Genomic DNA, 13,042 nt, shown 5'->3' on the forward strand with positions numbered 1-13,042 from the left:
GGCCCAAAGATGTGGCTGAAAGTTTGGGAATATTTCTTTTTTTGCCAAACTGCTATTTCGAATGTCAATAATGAATCTTCAATTTGTACCATAACAGTATGTTTTCCATCTTTTATATACAATAACTCATGATCGTTGATACTTCATACACATAGGCCTATACACATAGGCCTTCATACACGTAGGCCTATAATTCAGATTTTATGCTACAAGGGTCCGTAGCATCAGTGAAAGGCTGGCAAACTGTTTCACAGTTTAAAATATGTATGTGTACCTTTTATTTAATTATTCTCAATACGGTTTTTCTAATAGCTATGTATAATTACATATATGTTGAACCGTTGCATCTCAGTTTATGAGATTTGATGAAGGCTATTAATTAGATTTCTGGCTACTCAATTAGAATAATATAATATGACAACATATAAAATGATAAAGATTGGCAACATACAATGCTGTCATGGGTGTTGGGAAAGAAATACCACCTGACACACACACACACACACACTCTCTCTTTGACAGTTGACTTTTCTTACGCACTCACACTAGGCAATCCGTGCCGTGCCTAAGCACGTTTGACCCCCAAAGTCAAGTTTGTTTGACTAGTCTGAACACTCTGTACCGTGCTCAGGCACGTTATACGTCCTTGGAAGAGGTGTGCTTCGGCATGGTATGGTTGCTCATGCACAATCACAAGCACAGGTGCGCAACGTGGACATGAGGTACAATAATGTGTATTACGGCGCCGTGCATAATCAAGGAATCCAGGAACGTGAGAAGGCTGTCTAAAAAGCCACAAAAAGTCAGTAAAGTCATGCTCTCTGTGTTGTTCTCCACTGTGCTGCGACCACGCTACGATGTGATGACGTATGTACAAGATGAAACCGTGCTCAGGCCTGGTTGTTGCTGGAGCAATGTGAGTGCAGGCCAGTGGAGGACTGGGGAGGAGGGTCAGTCGTGCTTCAGCACGGTACAGAGCAACTGAGCCAAGTGTGAGTGCGCCCTATACACTTTCTCACTTTCAAAGAGGAAGTTAATTCTTAAAGGCTGTGATCTTCTTTGATCCAGAGTCATGCCAGGCTTCTGCTGAAGGGCTTCACACAGTTAAGATGAGCTTTGTCTTCAGAAACTACAACAAAGACACACACTCACATGCACACATGCACACACACACACACACACACACACACACACACACACACACACATTTCCACCACAAATAGGCCTTCACATTCAGAGCGATGTGTACTTAGCGGGAAAAATAGTCCAGTCAATGTACTGTCTCTTGACTTTGATCTCTTGTGATTGAAGCTGATACAACTTCCCATGTTTGAACTCATTCATTCAGGCACACATACACATACATGCATGCAAACATGAAAACATTCTCCATCTTCCTCAACCCCCCAACTGTGTGACACCTGACCTGACCTTGCTCAGTCTGGCCATCAAGCACAGGGGGAGGAGAGATTTCACTAAAGCTTAGAGGAACAGATCATGGTGTCATGCTGAGCACTTACTAGGAACACACAGGAGGGTTTGGTTTGTGATGTTGTTGATTACATATGTATGTCTGTTCTTATTATATTAGCACCACAAACCATATCCACATCAGTGTTTTTAGTTATTCTTGTTGAAAAATCTTCTGCTGTGTAGTGGGTGACATTTGGCACAGTTATGGTGGACTAAGAAGCAATCTCATTAGGTAAAATATGTCAAAATGGTTGTTGGAGGTGCACAGAGGATGTGTAGGGCCCAAGTATGTTTATAGCCAGTTGGTTTTGGTCTCTATTGCTAATTTCCCCATCCATGACTTTACTGGGGTGAATTTTTATACAACTCACGCATTTAAATTATATTACAGCTTAAAGCTATGGATGGTTAAAGGCATAGCCCCTTTAAGTGTCAGCAACCAGGCTTCCTTCTACCCACCTCAGCTCCACCACGCGCCACCTCTTTGCCCATTTTCTGATTGGCTGCAAGTTAAGTCAAGTCAGGCACTGGCCAGAGCCACCACACTGAGTTACAAAGTGGCTCTTCAGAACATCACGGAGACTACATCCATGTTTTATATAGTCTATGGAAGGGCTGTTTTACTGCAATGCACTTTTTATAACAGCTTTTACTATCCAAATAAAGCGAATCACAGTGTGTGTTTAAAATAACTTCTGGGAAGAAAATTGCTGCATCACACACTGGCTTACATACAATTTATGATGTTTTTTCAAATGTATACATCTCATTCATCTAAAATGCATGTTTAATGCTCTTATTTCTCATTAATAACAACACTTTCATTAACGTTAGTACAGAATTGAATAAGTTTGGAGATTTCACACATCTCAGCAATGCAAATCAATTGCCAGCTGTCGTCCCAGTAGTGACTGTTGTTGTAAGCAGGACGTCACAGTGATTCGACCTATATACATGAGATGTATTTGTTGAAGTTTATGGTTGAAGAGCCAGGTTTTTATCTGAGTCACTCGTCGTGTTGCTTTCCTCTGCACTTTCCAGAGACCAGTTATTTTTGTTCAAAGACCATGGCTAGCACAGCAGCTTCTTTTTGCTTGGATTTTTTTGTTGATCAAGTTTGAATTCCTTTAGGCGTTGGGTCTTTTCATGACGCACCTCTTATTTTGTCTCGAGGATTGAGGTTAATTTTGCTGATCTGTTTTTTAGCCACAGTAGTTGGCAAGCGCAGTCCACAATTTGGTCCGGATTGAAATGTCTCAAACCATGAAGTTTTGTACAGACATTCATGGTGCCCAGATGATGAATTCTACTGACTGATCCCTGACTTTTCCTGTAGCGTCACCTGCAGGTTAATATTTTTAGGTTTTGAGCAGAAGAGAAATATTTTGACAACCACCTGATGGATTAATGCTAAATTTGCTACAGATTTTCTATTTTCTTACATGATCAATTCTACTGACTTTGGTGATCCCCTGGATACTAATGCCATTCCCATCAGCTTCAGCTATACTTTTGGTTTGGTGATAATTAGCTGATATTAGCATGCTAACAGGCTAAATTGGCAGATTCACTCAAGTGATGACACATTGACAGTTGTTTATTTACTGAATCTATTAGTGGGGGATGATGGATCAGTCATCTTTTATTTGTCACAGTATCTCAAACACCATTGATCAGATGAGACTGACAGTGACTGAGAGGATGAATGTTGTGCTTCAGGATTTTCTCAATTTCACTTTTTCACAAAAACAACGTGACATGTTTGCAGCTGATTCATGCGCAGTTTGTGAGGGAACACATGCTCAGTGTTGCCCTGACGTCTAAGATCATCATCAGTACCAACAGCATCACATTTGTAAGCATGAAACCGATCTATTGGCCTCGCAGCTACAAGTCTGGTCTTCAAAGCCTTTTTCCAGCTTTTTCACTTCTGTTCACTGTGTTGACCAAACACAACAACAACGTACAAGGCTGGGGCGATGCCAGCAACATTCAAAGACACCAGTTGTGATTTGTAAACACAGTTGTGCTGTGGTATTTTTTGTTCTTGTAGTTGTGTACAAAAATAGCACAGTATTGACTGTGTGTGTGTGTGTGTGTGTGTGTGTGTGTGTGTGTGTGTGTGTGTGTGTGTGTGCAAGTATCGATGTGCAGGGTCTGTAGGAGTAGTAGTAGGAGATGCTTTGAACTTGGTTGTGGCCCAAAGACAAGTTCATACCTAGTTTACTTTGATACACCACCTCTTTTCATCGTCCAACTTTCGCTCTTGTTGTCCTTTGAAGTTGAGGCTATCGCCTGCACATCGTAACCTGATCTTATCTCTTTATTTCATCAACAGATTTGTGTCTCCTTCTTGCTGCTCTGGTTACTGGTGTTGTAAATATGTGTGTGTGTGTTCATGTGTCAATCTGTATTTGTAAGCGAGAGAGATACAGTACATGACAGGAGTTGGTAATGAGCCTACACTAAACCTGTTTTTACCTGCATGGTCTCATCTCAAGGCCAAAATCATCTTTGCATCGTCGAACAGGTTGAGGAACTAAAACTAAAGATTTAACAACTTCTAATAAAAGTTCCCATTCTTTCTGCAACTACTGATTATTTTCATTATTGAACAATCCGTCGTTTTCTTGATTCATTGATGGATCATTTTGTCTAAAAAATGCTACCACAGCATGTCCTTGGTTTGTCAGTTATGGTACGTGTCCACAGCATCCGTTGTTTCCATGCTTTCAGTTCATTGTCTATGCAAGCGGCTGTGCAATGCAATCTGGTGGCGGAGTTTCGCGGTACGAGAGACATTTGCATTTGCAGATCAGGGTCGTCCAGTGTGTGTTTGCGTGGTTGTCAGAGGGCGTAGCCTGTTTCGGTCAAGCCTGCAAAGCTGGAAATCGTGCATACCCTCGTGTCAGATAAAGTTACTGTGGACACGTATCATCTGATCCAAACAAGATATCCAGGATATAAATATGGTTATGTCTGGCTCCAGGAAACCAAGATGGCGACGGCATTAACGCCAAACCTGAGGCTTTAAAATGGTGATCAACAAACTTATAGATGATGTCAGGGTTGTCTTACTGTTGGCGTTCACAGAATCAAAATGTAGTTGATGTCAGTGGGTAAACAATGGAAAAATGGGGAAAGGAGAAAGCAAAAATGGAGAAACTCATGGAGAGTAGCAAGAAAAAAACGAAGAATGTTGATACGTGTTTAAAGATTTCTGCTTTTTTTAATCAAAACAGTATCTTCTTATAACTGAAGTGAACCAAACCAGTTGATGTTATATTTTAGCCTGAAGCAGAGGCCTCTATAGACATGTTTGGGTTCTTCTTATGAACTATGAAGTAAATGCTGTAAGAAGTCAGATTATAATCTCCACCATGCTACTTTGCTTTTACTTTGAATTCTTTAACACCAACAAAAACACAAGTGCTTCGCAAGTTGCTGCAGGAGCCAGCCTCTTTTCTCTGACAGGATTCGTTCAGTCACGGTTCATAGCTTTCACACCGTCATTTATTTTCCTCACTTCATCATCTCACCCTTTTATTGAGTTTGGGCTGTCAGTTAAAATAAACGGACCATCATGCCCTTTGTTGTGCATGTTGCCATAGAAACACTGGCTGTATGACTCTAGTAGACCAGTAGCAATAATAACAGAGTGAACCCTTGTCACCATGATTACAGGCACAACAATGATGCAGTAGTTAGAGTAGAGAGTAGAGGGAGCACCTATGTAATGGCTGCAAAATAATAAGGTTTTCTGTACTCAGCCCTTTAAAAATGGAGGCTCGTGATACAGACATATATGACTGAAGGAGTTTTGAACTCTTGCAGCCCTTTTATTGACCTTTTACCAAATGCATCTTCTCAGGTCGGCCCAACAGTCCACCCTCGATTAAAGATCAAACGTTTGATCTGCCTTGTTGAATACAGATTGTAAATGTATCTGCTTCTCATATTGGATGCTGACGGCTCATAGCAAGTTTCATTGGCCGAGGCTTTGGTGTGAGTTTTCCTCCGAGATAGAAATAAATGAATCTGGATCAGCATACCAAAACATGCTGGGGTTGTGAGAGTGAAAGTGATATAAAGCGACACCAGTATAATAGCATTCATTAGTCATAACTTTCCCAGGCAGAGTACCAGTGAGTCTAAATGCTAATACTCTTCCTGGGTTATATATCTGTCAGCTTGCAGTGCCTGTCTTAGCAATGGAGACCTTTCTGCATGAAATGAGCTGACTCTAACCCGACTAATGTTCCCACACATTGCACTGTAAACTGCATTGATTTTTGTCAGGGGGTTTGCCCAGCCTGTATGTAGTGTTTGACTGAAGATGAGAGCAGGCAGCCGGCTGGAACACTGTGCAGAGACGAGACACGGACTATTCACTGGTATCATCAGGGAGTAAGCCGAAGCTGGAGTCTGTTAAGACTGAAATAACTTGTTGAGGTTTTTATTGTTAACAATTCATAAAACTGAAGCAGGGTTAGGTTTAGGGGTTCATGAAGAAATTTTATGTTTGTCAGCATAAAGCTGCATACAAAATCACCATCAATTACATCGATAAATGAACACATATGTACATACACTGTTATATAACATTAATATTAGAGGTCAACCGATCAGTCGGCTCTGCTGATTAATCGGTGCCGATAGGACCTTTTAGCAACTATTACTAATAGTTGCCGATGTCTGAGCAGCCTCCACTGACCAAATCAAAACCGAATCATCATCATCATTAGAGGGTCACTTCTGCTTAAAATATATGTGTGCGTGTGATTGACTCCTGTTAATCTAAAGGAAACAAATTGACACAGACTTTGGTACTGCTGTACATTAACGTTAGATATGCAGCAACCATACATGCGCGACAGACTTTAAAATTAATGTCACGTTTTTCAATGTAGACTAAGAGAGACTAACGTTACATCAGAGATATTTTTGTCATTTTGTCAAAGTAATTCTCCACTCCATGCAATACCTTCCACGCATTACTTGGTTAGAAAATATGGGCTACTGTTAAATCTTTGCGCTTCCATCGTCTGGTTAAACGTTGGAACAGCTGAGTTTACTGGAGGCTGACAAGTGTGGCATTCAAGTCTTACCTAGTCTTGCGTAGCCAGACCTCTTTCATCTGAACCCGTTTTCAGTTTATTCTCCCAACAAGTTATCTAGTCTCGAAAATATAACGCAACACCATCACCTTGTCCACAATAGGGACAGGGCATCAAGTTAGCATTATGTCACTTAATACTGTACTTACCAATGTGGCGTTCTCTCTTCCAAATAATCCAGCCATGTAACTACCCATCCATTCATGAAATGAAATATGCACAAACATTAATGGTTTGTGAGAGTGGCATTTAACAATGTAACGGGACGAGCAACAGAAGTAATCCTGGCCAGTTCAGCCACAGAACAGCGCACCATCCATTGTAAATAGAACAGATTCCAACGATGTAATCCACTAAATCACACATTTCCAAATCTTGTGGCTTGATATCAAACAAACAGCTACTGCTAGCTTTTCAACTCAAATTAAAGACTGTGTCCTGCACATCTCTAAAGTTACCCTATTTTACTAACGTTACAAAGCCAGAGTTTCACTGTAACTTATTCCAGAGAGGATGGGAGGGACCAGGGGGAGAGAGTTCAACAGTTCATGTTAATGCCAAATATTGTTTTTCGACAGTGTTATTTGAAAAAAAGAAATAAAAACATTTTCAATATGAATATAGATGATTATGTTGTACCTGTCCAACTTTCACCAACAAAAAATAATTGCCCTTTTTAATTATATATATATATTTCAATATCGGCTATCGACTTTTTCCTTCTCCCAACTATCGTTACTATACCGGCCTTTAAAAATCCACTATTGGCCAACCTCTAATTAATATACAGGCTCTATCTTGGGCCCTTGACTTCACAGATTCTCCATTTTTTAAATCATTTAATGCAGCACTTGATTTTATAGTCACATTTGAGTTTATGCCTTTTCATCAGGTTGCGTGAACTGTAGATATAGTTTAGAGAGATGACAGGAAAGGAGGAAGAGATGCAACAAAGGTCTTTTGTTCATGATTGGCATTTTCACCCATAAGCAACAGGGTCCCCCCCTATCCTGCATAATTATCCATCTCAAATTAGCTCATAAATTCAGGCTTCCATATACTGTTATTTAGGTTTTGTTTGATATGTGAATGATATACCAATGATGATATGTGAACACATATTCCTGTCATGAAAAACCTTAGAACTATAGGTTCAAATTTGGGGAAAGTAATTGCTTTCTTGCTGAGATTTAGATGGAAAAGTCAACACCACATTTCATATCTGGGCAATCTGACGATTTGAGATTATGATCGATCTTGAAGGTGTCCACAATCTAAGTTTAAGGTGAATTGTAGAGATCCCAGTATTTACTGTCCTTGTGCTTCTGATTCCAAACTTCACATGACCTCATTCACCAGCAGATCCAACTACGTGAAGATATCAATAAAGTGATAATAGAATAGAATAGAATAGATATACTTTATTGATCCCAAGCTGGGAAATTGAGGTGTAGCAGCAGCATTACACACAGAGACGAATGACAACACAGTGAAATAAAGAGAATATCCTATACATATTAACATAGCAGTATAAAAAAATGTAAAAAAAAAAAAATAGAACAACCTAGACATATTAACATAACAATATAAAGTGTAATATAAGAATGTATATATACAGAAAATATGTATAAAAATGTATAAATGAGCAGTGTTGGTGTATACACAAGCAGTATTAATGGTAGTGCAACATAAAGTATAAGGTGCAGTGAACAGATGAGGTGCAGAACAGTGTAAAAAACATATAAAGTGCGTAGTGACTGTGTGTTATGACCAGAGTTTCAGCTGTTATTATACAGTTTGATGGCATGTGGCAGGAAAGATTTCCTGTATCTGTCCCTTCGACAGCGGAGCTGAAGCAGCCTGTGTGAGAAGGTGCTCCGCTGTCTGTCTACTGTGTGATGGAGAGGGTGCTGATCATTGTCCATGATGGATAAGAGTTTCTTCAGCGTTCTCCTCTCCACCACTGTCTCAAAAGAGTCCAACCTGAGACCGAGTACGGAGCCAGCCTTCTTGATGATTTTATCAAGTCTGTTAGTGTCGCTGGCTCTGATGCTGCTGCCCCAACACACAGCAGCAAAGAAAATTGCTCCGGCAACAACAGACTGGTAGAAGATCTCCAACATCTTGCTGCACACGTTGAAGGATCTCAGCTTCCTCAGGAAATAGAGTCTGCTCATCCCCTTCTTGTACACAGCCTCGGTATTAGATTTCCAGTCCAGTCTGTTGTCAATCACCACTCCCAAGTACTTGTAGTCATCCACCTCTTCCACCACCTCCCCCCTGATCCTTAGTGGCTGTGAAGGCATCTTCTTCCTCCTGAAGTCAATCACCATCTCTCTGGTCTTGTTGACATTCAGCCTCAGGTGATTCTGTTCGGACCACTCAACAAAGTTGTCCACCAGTGTCCTGTACTCTCCCTCCTCTCCCTCTCTTACACACCCGACAACAGCTGAGTCGTCAGAAAACTTCTGCAGATGACACGACTCAGAGTTGTACTGAAAGTCAGTGGTGTATAAGGTGAAGAGGAAGGGAGAAAGCACAGTTCCCTGTGGAGCTCCTGTATCACTGACCACCACATCAGACAGGACACTGCCCAGACGGACAAACTGTGGCCTGCCTATCAAGTAGTCAGTAATCCAGGAGATCCATGCGTCGTCAACACCCATCACCTGCAGCTTCTCACCCAGTAGCAGAGGTTGAATGGTGTTGAAAGCACTGGAGAAATCAAAGAATGTGATCCTCACAGTGCCTCCTCCACCATCCAGATGCATATGGGCTCGTTGCAGCAGGTAGATGACAGCATCATCGACTCCTAAATGGGGCTGATAGGCAAATTGCAAAGGGTCCAGATACGTCATCACCTGTGGCCTCAGCTGGGCTAAGACCAGTCTCTCCAGGACCTTCATCACATGAGATGTGAGGGCGACTGGTCTGTAGTCTGCCGGGTCGGATGGTCTCGACTTCTTGGGGACTGGAACCAAGCAGGATGTCTTCCACAGCATAGGGACTTTCTCTAGACTCAGGCTCAGGTTGTACAGATGTGCCAGTACAGGAGACAGCTGGCTGGCACAGGTCTTCAGGGTCCTGGGTGTGATGCCATCAGGGCCTGCAGCCTTTTGCTGGTGTAGTCTTTCCAGCTGCCTCTTTACCTGGCCTGTAGTCACCGTTGGGCGGGGGTTGGTGCAGATGTCCCCAGTGGGGGTGGAGGGGGAGGATGTGGGGGACAAGGAGGGGGGGCAGATGGAGAGGTGCTGTACAGGAGAAAGCTGGGGGGTGGGTCGAGCCATTTGGGACAGTGTGGGTGTGTGGGGGGCAGGGGGTGTCGGAGGTGAGCTAAACCTGTTAAAAAACTGGTTCAACTGGTCTGCTCTATCCAGGCTCCCCGATGTCTGCCTGTTCTTCCCCTTCATCCCCGTGATGTGCTTCATTCCTGCCCACACATCCCTCACACTGTTCAGTTGGAGTTTGGCCTCCAGCTTCCTCCTGTAGTTGTCCTTGCACGTCCTCAGCATCTCTCGGAGTTCATGCTGCACTCTCCTCTGCTCCTCTCTGTCTCCAGACATGAAAGCCCTCTTCTTCTTGTTAAGAAGTGCCTTCAGGTCACTGGTAATCCAGGGCTTGTTGTTGGAGAAGCAGTGCACGGTGCGGGCTGGTACGGTGGTGTCCTCACAGAATCTGATGTAATCTGTGATGCAGTCAGTCATCTTGTCAATGTCTTCCCCATGTGGCTCACAGAGTACATCCCAGTCTGTCGACCCGAAGCAGTCCTGCAGTGTCTCAGCGGCCTCCCGTGTCCACCTCCTCACCGTCCTAGTGTGCACGGGCTGCCGTCTAACAAGAGGGACATACCTGGGAGTCATCATGACCAAGTTGTGGTCTGATCTGCCAAGGGGGGGAAGGGCTGTGGCGTCATATGCATCCATGGCATTAGCATAGAGGAGGTCCAGTGTTTTATTGCCTCTGGTGGGGCATTCAACATATTGGTGATAGTTATTTAAAGTTTTGTCCAGTGAGGCATGGTTAAAATCACCTGTAATCACCATGAATGCATCCGGGTGTTCAGTCTGTAGTTTAGCAGCGGCGGAGCTGATGACGTCACAGGCCACCGCTGCATCAGCTGACGGAGGGATGTAAACGGCCATAACAATGATCGACGTGAATTCCCTCGGTAAATAAAGCCAACTGATGGCTCTGCTGATTAGGCAAATTACTTTACATGGCTCTTCCTTTGATGATGTATTGTAAATAATGCAGCATGTTATATGAGTAATAGCTAATGGCATGGTGGCTGAGAAGCTTGTGCCAAAAAAGAGTTATCTTGTATATTGTGTTTTAAGGGTGCAAAAAAAGAAATTCATAAGCTATTTGAAGTCTGGGTATAGTCTACAGTGCCAATCAGATTTTAAATCTTTGATTGTGATTGCAATTAAATAGATCCAGATATAATTTTTTGACCATGTCACCCATCCCAAAATATGTCTGTTAATATGAAGCTACAACCAGGAGCTAGTTGTTGGCAGACAACTGCCTTGTAAAACCACAAATCATTTTGCCAGACTTTATACTAAGCTATAAAACAAGCTGATGAATCGAGCTTCATGTTTAACAAACAGATATGACATTTCCCAAAATGTCAAACTTTTGCTTTTAGGCAGTCTTTGGGCTTAATGGCAAAATATTTATTTATCTTTATTTTTGGTTGCATATAAGATCAGCCTGCTGCTAAGATAAATGATCCTCTATGGATTACCAAGTGGTAAGCGAAAGGTTCCCTGTTAATGAATTGAATTGATTCCCCCGAGGAGTCCATCTACTGTAGCTCTGGATAAACATCAGTGGCCTTGTGTCTTAGAGTTGGCCAGATGTCCTAGCTAAAGGAGTAAGCCATGGTGGATTGATGAGTTGTACGGTATGTACGGTATAGACATGAGGAAAAGCTCAGAGTCCATCTTTGGCAGGCAGATTTCTACTACTCAATAGTGCTTCCTTCATCAATACTGCAGCCTGGCTAGATGGAGCTGATGGCGGGTGCTGAGAGCAGGGCATGTGAGCTGCATGTAGAGAGAGAGAGAGAGAGAGAGAGAGAGAGAGAGAGAGTGAGGGAGACAAAACGGGGGAGAAACAGTGAGAGGCATGCTGAAAGCTGGAGAGGTGGAGCAAAAGATGAAGAGAGAATAAGAGAGAGGAGGACTGACAGGGTGAAAAGGAGAGTTTGCATGTGTGAGCATGTGTCTGGCCGACCAATAGCAACAGGAAAGCCGGGGATGGAGAGAGTGAGTAAGGAAAGTAGAGAGAGGGAATTATTAGAGGATGCCACAGGGCAGCTGAAGGCAGGAAATGAGGGTTTGTAAAAACTGCTGCGTTAGACACATGGGGGAAAACACAGGTTGCTGAATGGCAAGCAGCTGAATGTAGAAGCAGAATTGAGAGCTCAAGATGCCCATTCACATACAAATATGACCAAATTAGACTGCTACAGGTCTATGTTTGTGTATGTTATATTTATCCAGAGTCAGTCACAACCTTTGAAATGTGTCATTACAAGTCAGACCTGCAGTACAACAATTTACACAGCTTCCTTTTAGCAGCTTGATACAGGGCAGGGACCAGAGTGAGACATGCATTTGTTTTTTTCACTTTGTTATAAAGGCCATGGAGAAACCATCCACACCCACCGTCTGTCATGTCAGGATTGTGAGGTGGAACCACTAATATGTCATCCTGCAGCACTCGACTGTATAGTCACAGTTGAGCAGAATTAACTTCGGCTACCCATTAAATACTTTATAACAGTTAAAATCTTTGTTTTGATTGCTCTCGTTTTCATATCACCATATCATATGTGCCTGCATTTTGTTTACACTTGCATCAATTGATCTTATGGCCACTTGGGGGCAGCACAACAAGCTGTAAATACAGCATTGTCATATACTTATCTTGTGAAATTGATTTTGCAAACTTGCTTGCAAAACAGTTTCCTATATACACATCCGGCAGATATGAAGCTATATTATCATTCATTTGGAGTTGTGTTTCTGGTCACCTGATGAATGTAGGTGTGATATTCAGTGTCCTTTTCGACTGTTTTTGTCTCCACTGACTTGTGAGTAGGGATGGCATTTGAGAAACAGTTCTAGTTGAGAACCGGTTCCAAATTATTCAATCTATTGGAATCGTATGCCTCAAAGTTTATCATTGCTGTTTATCGATGGTGGTGTTCTGTCAATTTGTGGTACCTTGCTATAGCCTGACGTGCACCTCCCCCAGAAATGTAACTTTTGCAGTGATGCAGATAGGCTTGGTAGCATCCCATTTTCCAGCTTCTCCACTGCTTAGTGGCAGTGCTGACACAGGTAGTTTCCCCAGTAAACACATAAACCTATTGGGCTCTTCTCTCATTTCATGCATTTTAGATGAGCCATAGATTGTTGCTACAGCTATCAACTCTTAAG

The sequence above is a fragment of the Pagrus major genome, chromosome 8 (genome assembly GCF_040436345.1).
Source record: "Pagrus major chromosome 8, Pma_NU_1.0".
NCBI classification, from domain to species: Eukaryota; Metazoa; Chordata; class Actinopteri; order Spariformes; family Sparidae; genus Pagrus; species Pagrus major.